Source organism: Etheostoma spectabile, unplaced genomic scaffold (genome assembly GCF_008692095.1).
Source record: "Etheostoma spectabile isolate EspeVRDwgs_2016 unplaced genomic scaffold, UIUC_Espe_1.0 scaffold00019227, whole genome shotgun sequence".
In the NCBI taxonomy this organism is placed as follows: domain Eukaryota; kingdom Metazoa; phylum Chordata; class Actinopteri; order Perciformes; family Percidae; genus Etheostoma; species Etheostoma spectabile.
In genome coordinates this window covers 1-21,965 of record NW_022604754.1, presented here as the reverse complement: position 1 = coordinate 21,965, position 21,965 = coordinate 1, and positions in this window count along the sequence as shown.

Genomic DNA, 21,965 nt, shown 5'->3' with positions numbered 1-21,965 from the left:
ATTCCTCCCTCGCTGAACAGAAACTTCCACAACAAACTTGGCGTTGTCGGCAGGATTTCAAGGAGGGATCAGATCGGGACTCCGCTGGTGACTGATGACAGCGCATCCAGGGATCTGAGGATCACCTGCCTCTAAACCTCGCCAAAACATCTTTGAGAGAAAGAGGGTCAGAACCGCGGAGGGCTCGCTGATTCCACTCTGAAATCCAAACGAAAAGGAAGCAATTTCAGCGGGGGTAAGTTAGAATTTCAATTTTAAACAATTTGAATTGGATACCGAGACACGGTGTGAGACAAAGACTGACCAAGGTTTTCACTGGGATTATTTGGTGAAAGTTTTATCTTTTGTTTTGGGAAATTTTAGGTTTTTACAAAAACAAGAGAAAAAGGGTTTTATTCGTGGGTTTAAACATCCAGGTTGTTGGACAGAATAAACCACTAATTTGACATCATCTCATCAAACACGGGAGTAGGACGGGGTGACGGATAGATTTTAAAATCACACAGATAAACAGTCATCGTAGCTGCCTATCTGGATTTTCATCGAGCAAAAATCTATCACAGATAAACAGTCATTGTAGCTTAAATTAAGTTACAGCTGTTTTCAGGTTTTTTCGCAAAGTTTACCGAGAGACTAAACTGGGCCGTATAGTGACGATTATACGAAAAAGAAGTACTTCAATTACTTGTTCATTTCACTTTTAGAAATGGGCAATAAGGGCACAAAGTCACACGTTCCTTCAGGCCCGGTGGTTCATGAGATGGTGAAAAAATATGGTCCACAAACCTTAGATTGTTTGGTTTATTGGACCACTAAGCATGGCTTCCTTAAAAATGGCTCTTTGAGTACAGGGAAACTTAGAACGCTAAAACAAGATTTAGAAGAAGAAGAAAAATTATTGAGAGGGGGTAAAACAATAAGCACCCAGGATTTAATTCAAATAGAGAAAAACAAAGAATGTTTTAGTCAGTGGATGGAAGAAGCCACTTGTAGGGAAAGAAAACAGATGAAAAAACTAGTAACTAAGGAGGGAACAGATAATGCTGTTGAAACACAGAGAGGAGAAATGAACACTGTCACTAATGCATTTTCCCTCTATCCGAGTCTTAAAGATGGCGATCAGCTGCTCAAACCACCACCCTACCCTCCTCCAGCACCCAGGCCGAAGGGAGAAACACCGTCCGTGTCTCCCCCAGAAGCAAGCACCAGGAGCGGACCAGATCCCACACAGCCCCCACCTCGCTGCAAGCTCTCTCTCTACAAGCAGCCACGGCCTCTCCCCCACCTACATCTGACAATAACAGCAGCATCGGGTACCGTCATCCAATGCTACAAATCAGCGGAGCAGGCTGACAAGAAGAGAAACAGAAGAAAAATAACTTTGACAGTGTCAACGTTGGCTGAACAGGGGGGGGGCCAGAAGCAGAGGCAAAGCGAGAGGAAGAGGCAGAAGACGAAGTGGAGGGCAGGGGCCAGCAGTGGACCGAGACACATGTTTCATCTGCGGAGGAAGAGGTCACTGGGCAGACAAATGCCCATCCCGAAATACAGAAGGGAGACGACAACCGAGGGGTCCCCCAGCTGGGGACCGCACCTACAGCCAGAAACGGGTGGATGAAAGGGAGGAGGGGAACGGGAGTGGTGGATAAGGGAAGTAAAAATGCAAAACACACTAACTAATCTTCTTGCAAAGAAGTAAATGCTTTCACACGCTACAGCCCATAAACATCACACTCTTCCTCACACGATAGGGAGAATTCTAGACGCAATATTGTCACCTTGAACAAAAAATCATTTAGAAGGTATTCCTACTTATGTAATGTTTTTATCTGAGGTGTATAAATTGGCTGCTACAATTTTAAAAGGTGCATGGAAGGGATGTAGAGTTGGTTTAGAGGCATAATCTGTGGTTTGGGTTTGTGTTTAGAGTGTATGTAGTTGGGTTTTTTAGGTGCAACAAATTATGTGCTTCAAAAATCTTTATTTTTGAATCAAAAGCTTTCTGGTGGAATTGTTCTGTGCAGGAGTGCAAGTGGAGCAGTTGTCCCAGAAAGATTTTCAACCTCATGATGTGTGTACATAGGGATCTAAATGATTCGGAGCAGGAGAGAAGGGCAACATGTTCGTTTTTGCTATCTCCTGTGTCCTGTGAATTTGTTAGGTAGGGATCTAATGTTCGGCATAGGAGTTTTCTCAAACTCCTACAGGTCTCAAGGTTGTGAGATTAGAAGTCACAGCCAGCCTGACTCATTGTTTTCACACACACATCTCAGCTGATTTTTTCAGTGGTGGATCTCTCTCTGGGTCATGCTGCAAGCCTGCTGCATGAGGCCAGAGATGTTATTTAACCCCTTGCTGACTTCATGTCAGAACTAAACCTACATGGCAAACCCTCACATCTGGAGACATTCGCCTTATTACCCTCACATCTGGAGAACTTCGCCTTATTACCCTCACATCTGAAGACATTTACCTTATTACCCTCACACCTGGAGACATTTCATTGTGAAAGCTGTTCTCGTCATTTGATTGTTCTCTGCAGAAAATAATTAAACCCTTCCACCGAATACCTAAATTTTTAGTCCAGTTTGCAGCCTGTCTTTATTTTGTTTCAACAAGGTCAATTCTTCAACACAAATTCCTCACTCGCTGAACAGAAACTTCCACCACACCTCTCACCTGAAGACATTCGCCTTAATACCCTCATACCTAGAGATATTTGCCTTATTACCCTCACATCTGGAGACATTGAGCTCTTCTTACACTCTAGTTGAGTTACCCCAGCTCTGCTGTGATTGGCTCCTCTGATCATGTGATAACTGAGAAACAGGAAGCTAAGAGACTGAGCGTCCTGCCTGCAGACAGAAAGGTAAGAGAGAGCTGATTCTACACAGAGAGGAGACAGAGTTAAATGTTGGACTACAGCTGAGACAGAGACTAAGACCCAGAGAGGCCTGCTGGCAGCCGCTCATTCCTCATTCAGGTGCAGTTCCCGGGCGTTTCTTCCTGTTGTGTTTTCTGTCTGTTCATCAGCTGACACAGTACTTTATGTTCAAGTTCAAGACCTTTATTTGTCCCCGAGGGGCGATTAATTTTGCTGCAGTAGCAAAGAAGTTGACATACAGGACATGAAAACAAGATGACAACATTGATTAAAAATACAGCATCAGACCAAACAGGTAAATAAATACCACATTAAAAGTTTACATCCAGGTGTGCCTAATGTGCAGACGTTACCTGTTCATTACAGAGTTAAGCAGAGTTATAGCAGAGGGGACGAAAGAGAATCTATGTTTATTTGTTTTTGCTGGTGGCTGACTGAAGCGGGAACCAGAGGGCAGCAACTAGTTTATCACATAATGATTTATGTGCAGCTCTGCAGTGTGAGAATCACCGCTGGTTAATAGGAACTATGAATAAGCTGCTGTCTCTATTTTCATACACTTTCCTTTTTGGGCATTTCCCAATAATGACAAGCCCAGACTTGTGTTCTTGGGAGAACGTTGTTCCTGGTGTTCCTGGTGATTCTGGTGTTCCTTACCTCTGAATTTCATGAGCACACAGAACAGTTTGTAGTTGCCGTGTTGAACCAACGTGTTCTAGCTGATTTTGCACATAGGCCGCCTGCTGGGCTCCAGAATCAGAATCAGGAAAGGCTTGATTGTCAAGCAGGTGTTAAGTTCAATTTAAATAAAGGTACCAAATCATAACACAAGTTATCTCAGGACACTTACAGATAGAGTAGGTCTGGACCACTCAATAATTTACAAAGCTATGTAAAAATCAGGGCGAAGCAGGGTACTGCAGGGCATAGAGGGTACTGCAGGGCGTAGAGGGTACTGCAGGGCGTAGCAGGGCAGAGCAGGGCACTGCAGGGCGTAGAGGGTATAGAAGGGCATAAAGGTCACTGCAGGGTGTAGCAGGGTACTGCAGGGCGTAGCAGTGTACTGCAGGGCATAGCAGGGTACTGTAGGGTGTAGCAGGGCACTGCAGGGCATAGAGGGTACTGCAGGGCGTAGTAGGGCAGGGCAGGGCATAGCGGGGCGTAGCAGGGCATCTTAAAGGGCCACAGCGACAACTGTTCTTGCCAATCCAGGGAAAACTGCGGGGCAAGAAAACATAAGGACTCCAGGGAACCCGCTCCCCAGAGCTAGGTTATGACGAGCATTTGCCTACAGATGACAGGAGAGAGGAGCTCAGTCAAAGGAAGTCCAGCAGTCTAAAACTATAACAGCACAGCTAAGAGCTGCAGAAAATTAGAGAAGAGAAGGGGGGGCCGTATCTGCAGCTATACACCCTCCCCCGCCGGTCTGGCTTAACGCTGCGACTCCTCACTCCCTAAATATAAGCTTGTCAAATGGCCTTTTTCCATTAGGTGGACCCTGCTCGGCTCGGCCGTGGTGCCCCGTCCTCCTTTCTCCATTGCAGATTAGAACTGCCTAATCTGCAATGCCGAACACGCAGAACGTCGTTGCTTTGGCGACTTGAGTGTACGTTCTGTGTGTGTGCGAGACGTAATATCTCTCCATAACAGCAGGAGACACTAATCTGTATTGTCGCCCAAAATACTAAAACCAGCAGTTGATTGGACGAAAGCATCACACGGGTCTGGCTGCTCAGGAAATTGAATTGAATGAGAAGGTGTGTCCAAACTGTATCTGTGTGTGTGTGTGTGTGTGTGTGTGTGTGTGTGTGTATTCTGATGGTGTGTGTCTCTTCCTGTCTCCAAAATCTGACATAAAATCATCTTCTTCATCTCTCTGAAGAGGAGATCTCAACACGTCAGGAGGACCAGGAGACCTGAAGATGGATCAAAGACCACGAAGAAGAAGGAGTAAAGACCTCCCACCACATCTGTCTGAGTTAATGGACAAACCTAAAGATTATTCAGCTTCCTTCATCAGAGAGTTTGACAGCAGAGAACACAGGATGAGACAGATAGCAGGAGAGTTTGAAGAGATCACTGCTGAAGTCAGAAAGATGCAGAAGAAGAAGAGATTAGCAGCAGGCATAGGAGCCCTTATTCTGGCGGGGTTAGTGGTAGCAACAGCAGTAGCAGTAGCACTAGCAGTAAAAACAGCAGATGGAGAAGCAAGGATAGCAACCAGGTCTCTTACAGCAACATCAACAAACAAATGGACAGAAGCACCCATGATTCTGGCAAGAGTAGGAAGACAAGCTGGTGTAGCAGGAGTAGGATCACTAGGAATAGTACCAACGATCCTTGTAGTAGCATCATTAGCAGTAGCAGTAGCATTAGCATTAGTAGCTGCTACACTAACTGAGAACATAAGTGTAGAGAAAGTAGAAGAGCTGGGGACAGAGTTCCTGGAGATGGTTGAAGCGCTGAAGAAGGACCTGGAAGAAATCAAGAGGACATGTGAGACGTTGGAGCAAAGATCAGCTTATCTTCAGGCTGGACAGACTCTGAGAGACATGGAGGACCTTCAGAGGACTCTAGGACAAGTTCCTGCAGAGAGAAGAAAGATCATCATGTTCTCTGGTCTGTGCAGCACGGTGGTTGGGGACTGTGAGATGATGAAGGAAAAACTCAGAGACGTCACAGAGAAGTAAAGAGACTATTTGCAGTTTAAAGTAAAAGGCCTCAGTCATTATTGTGTTATATCATTTCTCACTAAATCTGCAGTTTCTGATATAAAACTTGAAATTTGCGTCACAAATGATCCTCTGATCCTGTTTATCATATATCAATCCTCAAAGTATTAGAATCAGCTGGTGTTCAGGGGTCGTCCCTCAAGACAGCGTTACGTCTTTCAATGAAAACAAATGCAGTTTCACATCATTTTGGACCGTTATTATCTCCATATGAATGTGGAAAAGCTTTTCCATCTCTTACCTCTCTCATTGCTTTACTTCCTTCTTACACAGCCAGCGTAAACAGTCCCTAAAATATGAACCCCTTTATAATCTTAGAAACCACTTAGCATTCACACGCTTCTTCTGCAGAGAAAGTCACTTTCATGCCCCCCCCTTTCATATCTTTATCTATCCTGCCTACAATAAAGGCTGAAAATGCCCCAAAAAATCTTTAAAAACAGAGAAACTAAGTGTCTTTGTGATGATGTGTGTAGATTTGTTCCGGTTCCTTCCAGATGTAATACATATATATATATATATATACATACATTATAGATTACTAGTTCTAGTCATGTGAGAATAATTAGTGATATTACACTATCATGTCTCTGAATGTCATGCTTTACACTTCTGTTGTTACTTTCACCAAAATAAAACCATAATTTCACAAATATAATCAATCAGTAATGCCTTCTCTTCATCCACCATAAAGATCATAGTTTATTCCTAATATTTTTTATATATGTTATCCATCCATCCATCTTCATCCGCTTATCCGGTATCGGGTCGCGGGGGCAGCAGCTCCAGTAGGGGACCCCAAACTTCCCTTTCCCGAGCCACATCAACTAGCTCCGACTGGGGGATCCCGAGGCGTTCCCAGGCCAGGTTGGAGATATAATCTCTCCACCTAGTCCTGGGTCTTCCCCGAGGTCTCCTCCCAGCTGGACGTGCCTGGAATACCTCCTAGGGAGGCGCCCAGGAGGCATCCTTACCAGATGCCCGAACCACCTCAACTGGCTCCTTTCAACGCGAAGGAGCAGCGGCTCTACTCCGAGCTCCTCTCGGATGACTGAGCTTCTCACCCTATCTCTAAGGGAGACGCCAGCCACCCTCCTGAGGAAACCATTTCGGCCGCTTGTACCCTTGATCTCGTTCTTTCGGTCATGACCAGCCTTCATGACCATAGGTGAGGGTAGGAACGAAAATTGCCGGTAGATCGAGAGCTTTGCCTTCTGGCTCAGCTCTCTTTTCGTCACAACGGTGCGATAAACAGAATGTAATACCGCACCAGCTGCTCCGATTCTCCGACCAATCTCACGCTCCATGGTCCCCTCACTCGCGAAACAAGACCCCAAGGTACTTAAACTCCTTCACTTGAGGTAAGGACTCCATCCCTACCCGGAGAGAGCACTCCATCGGTTACCTGCTGAGAACCATGGCCTCAGATTTAGAGGTGCTGATCCTCATCCCAGCCGCTTCACACTCGGCTGCGAACCGATCCAGTGAGTGCTGAAGGTCACAGGCCGATGATGCCATCAGGACCACATCATCTGCAAAAAGCAGCGATGGGATCCCGAGCCCACCGAACTGCAACCCCTCCCCGCCCCGACTACGCCTCGATATCCTGTCCATATATATTACAGACAGGATTGGTGACAAAGCGCAGCCCTGGCGGAGGCCAACCCTCACCTGGAACGAGTCCGACTTACTGCCGAGAACCCGGACACAGCTCTCGCTTTGGTCATACAGAGATTGGATGGCCCTAATATATAGCATATATAACATATATAATATATATGTTATAAACATTTTTTTTTATAATGAATGAATACCAAAGCTATAAAATAAGTAAATATATACTGTAATTGTAAGTAAAACGTACAATAGGCCTATTAGCCTCTGAATGGTGGTGGAGGAGTATGAGAATAAATCGCCTGCAGACAGAAAGGTAAGAAAGAGCTGATTCTACCCAGAGAGGAGATATGGTCATCTTAGACAGGGTTAGAGAAAGTTAGAGTAAGTTAGTTAAAGTTAGTTAACATTAGATAAAGTTAGATAAAGTTAGTTAAAGTTCTAAGTTCTAAGTTACTTCTCTGCCCTTCTATTTCAGCAGTTACCCCCCACGCAAAGTCGCAGTCACCCTTCTCTGCTCCTCTAATCCTAGTTACCTAGTCAAAACCCCATCCCATAGTGACGGTGTCTGCCCCCCGACCACTGAAATTATTTAAATCAAAGGTAAACAGAAGGGGAGCTGTGCATGAAAACCTCATAACATACTCATACCTCATAACCTCATCCAGGTCATTCATCCCGGCCGCTGTCAGACTCTACAACACCTGTACTACCTGATAGTACACTCGGTGTACACTCATCTCGGTGATTACGGTAAGCGTACCTGACTCATTTCCGTTTCCTGTGCCTTTGTGTTGTTTGCGTGTTGGTAGCTCTGCTGCTCACGACATACCAGTTCAGGTTGTTAGATTTGCTATTACAGCGGCTAACTGTCCGCTAAACACTTATTCTTATAGCAGTTCTGCCTAAGCACTAACATATCTTCTCATTTTATTAGCGACTTTTGTTAAATAACAGCTGTTTTAACGCTTGGTAGCTAACGCAACCGTACTTTAGCTTAGCTGCTAACGACTTTAGCCTAGCAGTTAGTTATGTCGGCCCCCTCTCCGACTTTCTCCTGCTCGATGTGTGAGATGTTTAGTTACTCCTCTGCATTCTTTAGCGGTGATGGCGTGTGTAACAAGTGTAGTTTATTTTTGGACGTGGAGGCGAGGCTTAGTGAGTTAGAAGTCCGGATCCGCACCATGACAGATCAGTCGTCAGTTACTGTAGCTAACCCCCCCCGGTAGTCGGCACGGGCCGGCCTGAGCCTGAGTTAGCCTCTGGTAGTTCCTCGCGAACTCCGGAGCAGTCAGGACATAGTGCGTGGGTTACTGTGCGAGGACGAGGAAGAGACAGTCGTAAGCTTTCCAAGACGTCGGACCGCCACCAGCCTGTTAGCGTTTCTAACAGATTTTCCCCACTCAGCAACCCCCCCGCTGAGAAACCAACTCTGGTTATCGGCAGCTCCATTCTGAGAAACGTGAAGTTAGCGGAGCCGGCAGCCGTAGTTAAGTGCATCCCGGGGGCTAGAGCGGGCGACGTTGAGTCTTATCTGAAACTGCTGGCTAAGGATAAACGTAAATACAGCAAGATTGTTATTCACGTTGGCGTTAATGACTCCCGGTTACGGCAATCGGAGGTTACTAAGATTAATGTTGAATCGGTGTGTACATACGCGAAGTCAATGTCGGACACCGTAGTTTTCTCTGGACCCCTGCCAAGTCTAACCAGCGATGACATGTATAGCCGCATGTCGTCATTTCGCCGCTGGCTATCGAGGTGGTGTCCAGATAATGATGTGGGCTTGTGGATCACTGGCAGTCTTTCTGGGGAGGAACTGGTCTGATTCGGAGAGACGGCATTCATCCCACTTGGCTGGAGCAGCTCTCATTTCTAGAAACATTGACAAGTTTATTGGTGGACCTAATCCTTGACAATCCATAGTTGGGACCAGGAGGCAGAGTCCCAGTCTAACACACTTCTCTGCTCCTTTATTCCAGGTGTTACCTAGTAAAAATCCCATAGTGACGGTGTCTGCCCCCCGACCATTAAAATTATTTAAATCAAAGGTAAACAGAAGAGGAGCAGTGCATGAAAACCTCATAAAAATTAAAACCACAAGTGCAATAGTTCAAAAGAATAGGAGAATTAAATGTGGACTCTTAAACATCAGATCTCTCTCTTCTAAAGGTGTACTAGTAAATGAATTGATATCAGATTCTAATATTGATTTATTTTGTCTTACTGAAACCTGGCTGGGTGATGGAGAATATGTTAGTCTAAATGAGTCCACCCCCCCCAGTCATATTAATACTCACATTCCTCGAGGCGCAGGCCGAGGAGGTGGAGTTGCAGCTATCTTTGATTCTAGTCTACTAATTAGCTCTAAACCTAAACTAAATTATAACTCATTTGAAAGTCTTGTTCTTAGTCTTTCACACCCAAGTTGGAAATCAATGCAACCAGTTCTATTTGTTATAGTGTACCGAGCACCTGGTCCATACTCTGAATTTTATCCGAATTTGCAGAGTTTCTATCGAACTTAGTGCTAAAAACGGACAAAGTTATTATTGTAGGGGATTTTAATATTCATGTGGACGATGAGAATGATAGCCTTAGCACTGCGTTTATCTCTCTATTAGATTCTATTGGCTTCTCTCAAAGTGTACATAAACCGACTCACCGTTTTAACCACACCTCGATCTTGTTCTGGTGTATGGTGTTGAAATTGAACATTTAATAGTGTTCCCACAGAATCCCTTCCTATCTGACCACTGTTTGATAACTTTTGAGTTTATACTGCTGAACTACACGCCGTTAGGCAAAACATCCTATACAAGATGTCTATCTGATAGTGCTGTAGCTAATTTAAGGATGCGATTCCGTTAGCATTTAATTCATTACCAAGTCCCAAAGTAACGGAGGACTCCTATGCTATTAGTCCCTCCCAAATCGATCATTTGTTGATAGTGCAGCAGGCTCGCTACGAATGACTCTAGACTCTGTTGCCCCTCTAAAAAGAAGATAATAAAACAAAGACGGTTAGCTCCATGGTATAACACTGAAACTCGCAAATTAAAGCAAATATCGCGGAAACTTGAGAAGATCTGGCGCTCCACCAAACTGGAAAATTCTCGTGTTAACCTGGCAAGATAGTCTTAAAACGTATAGGAAGGCCTCCGTAATGCCAGAGCAGCGTACTACTCGTCATTGATAGAGGAAAATAGGAACAACCCCAGGTTCTTTTCAGCACTGTAGCCAGGCTAACAGAAGGTCACAGCTCTACTGAGCCAAGTATTCCATAGCTCTTAGTAGTAACGACTTTATGAGGTTCTTCAATGATAAAATTATAACTATTAGAAGCAAAATTCACCAAGACCTGCCTTTAACTGGCTTATCTCTAAACTCAGGAACCTTAGAAACGGCTGTAAAACCAGATACATGTTTTGACTGCTTTGCTTCACTTGATCTTTATCAATTTAATTCAATTATTTCTTCATCTAAGCCATCAACCTGCCTCTTAGACCCATCCCGACTAGGCTACTTAAAGAAGTTTTACCATTAGTCACACTTCACTACTGAATATAACCAATTTGTCTTTATTACAGGCTATGTACCACAGTACTTTAAAGTAGCTGTAATTAAACCTCTTCTGAAAAAGCCAAACCTTGATCCAGATGTTTTAGCCAACTATAGACCTATATCCAACCTTCCATTTCTCTCTAAGATTCTTGAGAAAGCAGTCGCCAAACAGCTGTGCGACTTTCTGCATAGCAACAGCTTATTTGAGGATTTTCAGTCAGGATTTAGAGTTCATCATAGCACAGAGACAGCACTTGTTAAAATTACTAATGACCTCCTAATTGCATCAGACAAAGGACTTATCTCTGTACTTGTGTTATTAGATCTAGCGCTGCATTTGATACCATTGACCATTATATCTTATTACAGAGATTAGAACATTTATTGGCATTAAAGGGACTGCTCTAAGCTGGTTTAAGTCTTATTTATCAGATCGATCTCAGTTTGTTAATGTTAACGATGAATCCTCTGTGCACGCCAAGGTTAGTCATGGAGTCCCACAAGGATCTGTGCTCGGTCCAATCCTGTTCACTTTATATATGCTTCCTTTAGGCAGTATTATTAGGAAACACTCCATAAACTTTCATTGTTATGCAGATGATACTCAATTATATCTATCAATCAAGCCGGATGAAACTAATCAGTTAGCTAAACTTCAAACGTGCCTTCAGGATATTAAAACCTGGATGACCTGTAATTTTCTAATGTTAAACTCAGATAAAACTGAAGTTATTGCTCTCGGACCCAAGCACCTCCGTGACGCACTATCCAAAGATATAGTTACTCTGGATGGCATTACCCTGGCCTCCAGCACCACTGTGAAGAATCTTGGAGTCATCTTTGATCAGGACATGTCCTTTAATTCCCACTTAAAGCAAATTTCAAGGATCGCCTTTTTTCACCTACGTAATATTGCAAAAATCAGGAATATCCTGTCTAAAAATGATGCAGAAAAACTAGTCCATGCATGTGTACTTCTAGGTTGGATTACTGCAATTCTTTACTATCAGGCTGCTCGAAAAAATCCATAAAGACTCTACAGCTGATCCAGAATGCTGCGGCACGTGTTCTGACGGGAATCAGGAAAAGAGATCACGTTCTCCTGTTTAGCTTCTCTGCATTGGCTTCCTGTAAAATTTAGAATAGAATTTAAAATCCTTCTTCTCACCTACAAAGCTCTTCATGGTCAGGCTCCATCTTATCTTAAAGAGCTCATAGTACCTTACAACCCTGGGAGAGAACTACGCTCCCAGAATGCAGGGTTACTTGTGGTTCCTAGAGTCTCTAAAAGTAGAACGGGAGCCAGAGCGTTCAGCTATCAGGCTCCTCTCCTGTGGAACCAGGTTCCAGTTTGGGTTCGGGAGGCAGACACCGTCTCCACATTTAAGAGTAGGCTTAAGACTTTCCTTTTTGATAAAGCTTATAGTTAGGGCATAGAATCGAATATTAGTAGGGAGTAGTAGTTAGTCACATAGTTCATATAATATAACTAAAGGGAGACTTGGCATACAGCCCGATCCGGTTGGGGGGAGTTCTGGCCGACCGGGCTGGAGCTCTCTTTACTCGTCTCTCTTGGTTTTGTTGTAATAATTGTTAGACAGCTTGGGACTTATTTTGATACACTAGTTAGGGCATAGAATCGAATATTGTTAGGGAGTAGTAGTTAGTCACATAGTTTCAGATTTATCTACATATAATCAAGAATATAATAGAACTAAAGGGAGACTTGGCATACAGCCTGATCCGGTTGGGGAGAGTTCTGGCCCGGCCGGGCTGGAGCTCTCTTTACCTCGTCTCTCTTGGTTTTGCTGTAATAGTTTTAGACAGCTGGGGACTTATTTGATACACTGAGCTCCTCTCTCCTCTATCTTCTATCTTTTCATTTATGTGCATCCATGTCCCAGAAATGCGTGTTACTAACCTATTTCTGGGGAGTCATTCCCCGGAGTCCTTATGTTCTTTTTTCACCAGCATGTTCCCTTGGATCAGAGAGGCTCCGAAATCAGGGTAGCAGCTGTCGCATGGTCCCGCTACACGTTCTGGATGCCATGTTCAACTGCTACACTGCGGTGCCCTGCTACGTCCTGCAACGTTCCTGCAACGTCCTGCTCGTCCAGCTACGTCCTGCTGTGCCTTGTAATGCCGCACAGCGTCCTGCTATGCCATGAACTACTACAAAGAACTTCTACAAACTACTAATTTTTTCTATTTTTATTGCCAATCTCATTCTAACCCCAACCGGCCCGTCAGACACCGCCTACCAAGGCTGGGTCTGACCGAGGTTTCTGCCTAAAAGGCAGTTTTTCCTCGCACTGTCGCACTGTTGCTTGCTCTGGAGGAAACTATTAGAACTGTGGGTCCTTGTAAATTTGGAGTGGGGTCTATCTGTAAAGTGTCTTGAGATAACTCTTGTTATGAATTGATACTATAAATAAAATTGAATTGAATTGAATTGATAGTGTTGTAGTTTCTGTTCCTGTTTTTCTCATTTAACACAGACATTCTGTATAACTTTATCAGTATTTATATTTTTCCATTACAAGTACTTACTTTTTCAAAATTATTTATGGTCACAGGTGAACATAACTTTTATTATGGTTACCTGCTTTCGCATTATCACTTTAATTAAATATTCAACTTAATTTTAGCGTCACTTACAACACTGCAATATTGTTTTCTTGTACTATGGCAACTGCACTTTACTTTACAATACCTCATGTGACGCCACTTCACTTCACTTTACTTTGCTTCAGTGTACCTTTCTGCACATTGTCTATTGTTTACCTTTTTTTTTTCTTGTGTGTTTACTTGTTTGTTGTTGCTTTCATTGTTGAGAATGCTGCTGTAACAAAGGAATTTCCCCACTGTGGGATGAATAAAGTATCATCTAATCTAATCTAATCAATTAAAACCACAAGACCTCCCAGTCATATTAATACTCACATTCCTCGAGGCACAGGCCGAGAAGGTGGAGTTGCAGCTATCTTTGATTCTAGTCTACTAATCAGCTCTAAACCTAAACTAAATTATAACTCATTTGAAAGTCTTGTTCTTAGTCTTTCACACCCAAGTTGGAAATCACTGCAATCAATTCTATTTGTTATAGTGTACCGAGCACCTGGTCCATACTCTGAATTCTTATCCGAATTTGCAGAGTTTTTTTCAAACTTAGTGCTAAAAACGAACAAAGTTATTATTGTAGGGGATTTTAATATTCATGTGGACGATGAGAATGATAGCCTTAGTACTGCGTTTATCTTTCTTTTAGATTCTATTGGCTTCTCTCAAAGTGTACATAAACCGACTCACCGTTTTAACCACACCCTCGATCTTGTTCTGGTATATGGTGTTGAAATTGAACATTTAATAGTGTTCCCACAGAATCCCTTCCTATCTGACCACTGTTTGATAACTTTTGAGTTTATACTGCTGAACTACACGCCATTAGGCAAAACCTTCTCTACAAGATGTCTATCTGATAGTGCTGTAGCTAAATTTAAGGATGTGATTCCATCTGCTTTTAATTCATTACCAAGTCCCAAAGTAACGGAGGACTCCTATGCTATTAGTCCCTCCCAAATCGATCATTTTGTTGATAGTGCAGCAGGCTCGCTGCGAATGACACTCGACTCTGTTGCCCCTCTAAAAAAGAAGATAATAAAACAAAGACGGTTAGCTCCATGGTATAACACTGAAACTCGCAAATTAAAGCAAATATCACGGAAACTTGAGAAGATTTGGCGCTCCACCAAACTGTCAAATTTAGTAGTATGTAGTTTGTAGTAGTTCTCCGGGGGAATGACTCCCCAGAGCTAGGTTAGTAACGAGCAAACTGTCAAATTTCAAGGATTGCCTTTTTTCACCTAGATAATATTGCAAAAATCAGGAATAAACCTGTATTTTAATCCTTTGTGCAGATCGCCGGTCGACTTGAAATTAAATAATAACATTGGTATTAACCTGCAAACGTTCAATTACATTTTATTTATTGTATCAATTCATAAGAGTTATCTCGAGACACTTTACAGTTAGAGTAGGTCTAGACCACACTCCAGAATTTACAAGGACCCAACAGTTCTAGTAGTTTCCTCCAGAGAGCAAGCAACAGGGCCACAGTGGCGAGGAAAAACTTCCTTTTAGGAAGAAACCTGCCTCTTAGACCCCATCCCGACTAGGCTTCATCTAAACCATCAACCTGCCCCTTTTTGTCAGGAACATATTAAACGCACAGGAAACAAAGTGAAGATGTGTAACCACGAGGATCTGAACCTGGCGTACCAGAAAAAGGGGCACACCTCTGTCTTGCACTTACGTGCATTCATTGTACCACAATTGTTTCAGCCACAGGTGATCTTTCTCAGGTAAAAAGTAGTTAGCCTGTGACTGACCACCACACCGTTATAACCCCTACTTATATAATGAACTATACTTACAGAAGTAGGCCTACCAAACTGCATTAAAATAACACAGTCAAACTAGGCAGATACACTTACAGGACATTTACTTCCATTAAATTATGGTAAATCATAAAAACTGTGGTTTGCAACAGTGATTATTAGAGTTTGGGGATACTGAAACGCGTTGTATGCAGAGAAGGAAGAGTGAACCTGTCAAAGAAAATTACTAATGTCTAGTGTTGTGGCGTTTTTATTATTTGTGCATAACGTTTGTGTAAAAAGTGGTTGAAAAATTATCAGGCGGAAATTATTTATAAAAGGTACTCTTATCCTTTTTGGTGTGACTTATGGTCTGCCATTCTGGCATTTTATTTTGGTCTTATTATTCTACAAGAAGGTCATTCGCCTAAATTAGTGATTTACTCTTTTTTGTGGAGACATGTTGTTGACAGAATTTGAATGTGCTGAGCATGACATGCAAGATTGTTAAATCTGCTGATGCAAACGAACGAAACCTCTCTATTCTACCGCAAACTCTTCGCCAGGCTCTGATTTACTGAGCTCAGACGCAGCTTGCCCCAGCGTAATCTGTCATCATACGCTGAAACAGTTGTTGGAATACTTTGCCAGAGAAAAACTGAAAAAAGTGTATGCCATCTCCCGTTGGGCCTCATGTATGTTAACCATGAAATTGGGCGACCAGCAGGTACTACTTCAGTAAGCAGTTATTGAAGTAGAATATTACCTTATTAAGAGATGAAAGTTTTTAGTAATAGTATTATAGCCATTATATCTGAAATCTTTCTAACCTCACTGAGGGATTTAAACAACAAATGTGGGTTCTTTAAGTACAAGACCAGATGTATTGCTATAAGAGATTGTTAAAAGCTAATCAAAATCACATGCAAACTAAATACTGATAGATTAAATGAATTGTCTAAATATACTATTAATGAACAAGAAAAATTGACATTAAAAAGCTTAACTTACAACTTGAGGAGCTCTCTTTGGATTTAACCAGAGGGGCCTTTATAAGAACAAGGGCCAAATGGCTATAAGAGGGCGAGAAGAACGCACTAGAGAAAAGAAATGGGTAAAGAAAAGCTTTAACTTCTCTTATTATAAATGTCCCCAAATCTACTGTCCCTTTTTCAAGTTTCAGATTTTGGCACAGCTTTTTTTTTTTCTTTTTTTTTTTAAATATAAATGTATACTCGTCCATGTTTAGTCTCAGTAATTGCACCTTTATTGATGAAGTAAGAAAGTATATCCCAAACATTACTTTGTGAAAGCGTTGTGATTCTAATATAACAGCTGCTGGAATAATGAATGCTATCCATTACATGAAAAAAGGAAAGGCTCCTGGTATGGACGGCTTTCTGTAGAATTCTATGTGCATTTTTTGGGTATATACTCAGGTTCCGTTGCTTTTTATGTATAAAGGATGTGTGGAGCAGAAGGAGATGACCACCACTATGAAACAAGGTATTATTTCACTTATCCCTATACAGGGTAAGGACACACGGTTTGTTGACAACTGGTGTCCAATTTCCCTAATAACTACTGATTTTAAAATAATAGCCTTAGTTTATGCCATTAGCCTTAAAACATGCCTTGGTGACATCATCTCTGAAACACAGTCTGGCTTTATGGAAATCGTCAGATCTTAATCTTTTTCTAGATTTCTACAAGGCCTTTGACACTATTGAGCATACTTTTCTTTTGAAGACTCTAAATTATTTGGTTTTGGTGATGCTTTTATTAATGTTATAGAGATGCTTTATAAAGACAGTGATAGTTCTGTGATACTTAATCACAATCCTACTGATAAATTTGAGATAAAATGTGGAATTTGACTGGGATACCCCGTTTCCCCCTTTTTTTCTGATGGTTACAGAACTGCTGGCGTTAAGTGAATTAATAATATGATTTTGACAGACGACATCATTCTGTTTTAAAGGACAAAAAAAAATAGTTTCCTTAGGCTTTAACTTTGGCTGATCAATTCTCTACATCAAAAATAACCAAAACTAAAGGTAGTCCTAACACTTGGATGAAAGAGGTGTAAGTATGTTTGATAGAACACAGACGCTCTCTCCCATTTTGTTTTACCATGAGTTATAAAAAGTTAAAAACAATGTTTTGAAAAAATAATGTATTACTGTTTATGTATGATGCAGCGAGGTTAGTAAAAGATGCATTTTGTCTCTGAAGAGCTCAAGTCAGCCTACTGTCTCTCACCTTTCCCTCTTTTCCTCTGCCTCTAAAGACTTGATCAGGTCAAGTCTGGCATTTAACATATAGAAAGAAGCCTTTGTCCTCCCACCAGGAAGTAACATTCTGTCTCCTATATATATATATATATATATATATATAGTAACTCTTTTCTTAATTCTCAATTGGCCCTTCAGCCTCTCTTTGCCCTCATCAAATCAAGGAACAGGTGATAGTGAGATTTATTTACTATAAAGCCCTGGAAGGTTTGACTTTTTGGACTTCACAGACACCGTAAACTCATTTAGAGTTGGTTTTATCATATATATATATATATATATATATATATATATATATATATACAAATCCTTGTGATTTTTATTCCTAATCATATATTTAACAGTGTTGGTGGTCTTTCCTCCCTTTTAAAACGTAACTATGCACCCTCCAAATTACCTATCAAATTATCTAAATTTCAGCAACAGTGTCTTCTGGCTTGGAAACTGTGTTTCCTTCAAACTTCTCGCCTCAGAAACCACTTATTTGGAACAATGCAGACATTAAAGCTAAAAACAAATCCCTTGTTTTCTCTGGTTGGTTTGAATGTGCCATCCATAACATTATTTCTTTATTTATTTCTGGCGCTATTTTAACATATGACATTTGTTTTTGTTGCGTCATGGCTTTCCGTCCCATTTAGGGAATTTAACACCCTGATTAAAGGTCACCTGCCTTTTGGGTTGAACAGTGCCAACACAACACAAGTTAATTTAAAATGGGGATATTGTGCTAGATAAGAAATGTGATAATCACCATATTTGTCAGATCTTTCAATTTAGAAAAAGAATAACTCCTAGAGGGAAATTCTACTAGGAATCTTTAATTCCTGGTATTACAGTTTTTCTCGATTGTTTACACCATTTTCTGAAAGAATGCCTCATATCTCAGAACACTACACACAAATCAAAAACACACACACAATGGGCAAAAACCCCTCATTTCTCCTGCAAAACTAACTTTACATTCAAAACATGTTGTTTCTTCTCAAAATGGTATTTGTTTTCAAATGACACACACAAACCATCATATGAATAGACATTCATAAGAACCAGTTGAACACTGATGAGCTCAATGTAAAACACTATGATGGATGGAAAACACTTCTTCTCCATTCATTAGAATGACTTAGGCTGTTTTTTGTTCAGTGTTACACTACCGACAGTACATAAGTGTGTTGTAAAATATTTGTTTTTATACTCAGGAAACACAAATACACAGTAACAAATATATGTTATGTGTCCCACAAAAACAATGTACACAGGTACATCCCATTCCAACCTACACAAAGTTGCACATACACTACATACAAAACACCAGAAGAATTTACTGTACACAGTTACAGTAAAAAAAGCTAAAAAAAAACTACTATGCTGCATCCTGTCTCCTGATGCGGTCTGGCCACAGCACCTCAACACATCACAAGCAGTGTTTTCCGGGCCAAGCAGCGGGGGAAATATCGCCATGGCGATTCCAGCCATGACAAGCATCAGCTGCTATATGTCCACATGCGTCCTCTATAGCTCGGAGAAGAGGTAAACGCACTTGTGGATTTCGGTAAACACTTTCTTTCTCCAGGCAGAAAAAATTCCTCAATAGGAGGAATGGAGAATATGGAGGGAGATAAAAAACTAAAAAGCCTGGGGGGGCAGTGAACCAGTTAGAAACCAGAGCAGCCCGGTGGAAACTTCCGTTGTCCCAATAAAATTAGTTTGTTAGTAATATTGCAATTCTTTGACTCTTTCTGAATTGCGTTCAAATGGCCCCTGTAGACCTGCTTCATCCTGAGATGATTTCTGCACAAGACGTGGTCCAGTGTTGATAAGCGTACCCTATCAATATTTTGGAAATATGTCATTGTTTTTCTTTGTATTTACCGTAGTTTTATGTATGGCATTATTTTCTAAGACCATATTCATGAGTTCAGTTTCCTGTCAAAGAGACAGAAGACGTTCCTGACCACCTTGTGTTGTTCTGCCAAACAAATAGTAAAATACTGAAAATACTGTGAAGGAATACAAAGTAGGAATACTGTGCAGTACTGCAATATTCTAGTGAGAGTAGATTTCTTACCTATTCTCATTTCGGAAATTAGGGATGATGGATGCTACAGTGTACCGGCTCACATTTTGGCTGTACTCTTTGCCAATCAGAGATTACAGTCCTTTCTCTTCCTCTTCCTCTTCCTCTTCCTCTTCCTCTTCCTCTTCCTCCTCGTCCACCTCCTCCTACTACTCTCACTCCTCTGGCTCTGACTCTGTTTCCAATGTTGGCGTCCATTCCTCCAAAACAGAAGAGCTCACCTTTTGCCGTTTGATGCTAAAGCTCTGATTGCTAACTGTAAAGCTGTGTGACGGGGGTTTGCCCTTGTGATGAGTCAGTATGCATATTTGAAAGGCAGTGTGTTCCTTGTGAAGACAAGAGATTTTCTTCATGAAAATTGTGCCAAAGGCAGAGAATTGTGTGTAGTGTTTTGAAGAAAGTGTGTTTTAGAACTGCAGTCTGAGTGTAGAGCAGGAACTGTGCTTGTAGTTTAGCAGAATTGGTTCAGGGGGTTGGTGACTGAGTTACATGTTGTGGTCATTGTGTCTAATTTACCAAAATTTGTGTGTAAACAATTGAGAAAAACTGTAAATGTACCAAACTGAGTGAACAATGTGAATTTCCCCTCACCGGATATATGTATAAAGGGATGTCTTTGTTCTACATCTGTGTTACTTCTTGACATTAATAGAATAATTCTACAACGTATGAATTTCTGGTGTCGATGTGCATTTGATCCGATGACGCCGTGACATCTTTGTAACTTCAGAGTCAGAGAGACGTCAGCACCCGTCCAACCTGTTCCCCGGAATCTTTTAGTTTGCATATAACCTGCATTTATTTTAGAGACGCACATATATTTTTAAATATTTCAAATATTTTATTCATTAGCATGATAGTTGAATTGAATTGATATCTTTATTTCGAACATACAAGAGAAAGTATATACAAATACAACTAAAAAAAACAAAATAAATAAAAAACAACAATAAAACAGTGTTTAAAAAACATTGGAGGGAAACAACAAACAAGGTACCCTTTTTTCCTATGTTAACATACTTCTATAACGTGCGAAAAGGAGTTGACGTGAGCTTTTACTTTGAAAAGTAAGAAAGAGCCTATTGTTAAAAGCATTTTATTCCAGATGCAAGCTTTTATTTTGAAATTAAGATCTCGGGGACGGCACCAGGTGGGATGGCAGAAGGATTTTTTTAGTTTGCCTATAGTCTGCATTTATTTTATAGACAGTATTTTATTCATAGCATGATAGTCAACGCAAGCTTATTTTATTCCAGATGCAAGCTTTTTTTTTTTTTTTAAGTAGAAGCTCGGGGATGGCACCAGGCGGGATGGCATGACATGGGACGCTCCATGCTGCAGCCATACACTCTTGGACCCAGTCAGTGTGAGAGAAGTCCCCCATCAGATGAGATGGAGCTAACTGCTAACTGACCATCTAATGAGCTAAAGATCAGCAACTTGTACAGCAGCAGGTATCTCTCCAAGGGGCCTCCGTGTGACATATACATTGACGTCTACGTTGTACGTTGTTCACATTCATCTGCTCATACTGGCTCTTTAGGTGTGTAGAAGTCTTTCTCTGGTCCTTCCCTTCGTCCTGTGTTGTGACCCAGATGTTTCCTCCAGGTCAAACTGTTGGTAAGTAAAACTTTTCAGCTGTTTTCTGATCTGTTAGTTTCATCAAATTGTAAAATGGGTTGAAGAGTTAAGTTTTGACAGAGTTAGGGTTAGGGGGGGGTTAGGGGTAAATGTAAAGTAAAATCACACAGGGGGCAGTAAAATGTCCCCTGTGTGATTTAATATTTGACATGAGATTATTGTGTGACTGTGGAACTGAATCCAGCTTCTCTCCCTCCCCCTCCCTTCCTCTTTCTCTCACTGGTCAACTTTGTGCTCTTTGCTATTCAGCAGTTTTTTACTTTGACTTTGTCTTGTTGTGACTCAGATATTTCCCCCACGTTAAACATCTGGTAAGTTCCACTTTTCACAGTTTGACTTTTCAGCTGATTTTTGATCTTTCATTAAACTGTAAAATGTGTTTTCTTGGAGAAGAGTTGAGCTTGGTTAGGGTTAACTGTAACAGTGATTAATCCTAACAGCTGTTCAGGATCACCAGCTGCTCTAACAACAGGAGCTAACCATGCTAACCATAATGGAGCTGTTTCCAAAATCAATATTTTAGAAATCAAATGTAGCTCTGCTGACAAAGTGAGCGTGAGGACTAGAAATTTCTCTTCAAACATTATTGAAACTCACCTACTATTTATATTCAGGATACACAACTCATGAAAGAATCTGAATTCTCTAGTGTTTATTCTGTACTGCAGTTTAAAGTACTAATACACACTGTCAAAGCCTACTGCATTAGTACAAGTTAACTACTGAGTTAAAAGTACACAAAGTATTATGAGCTAAATGTATTAGTGTATCAAAGTAAAA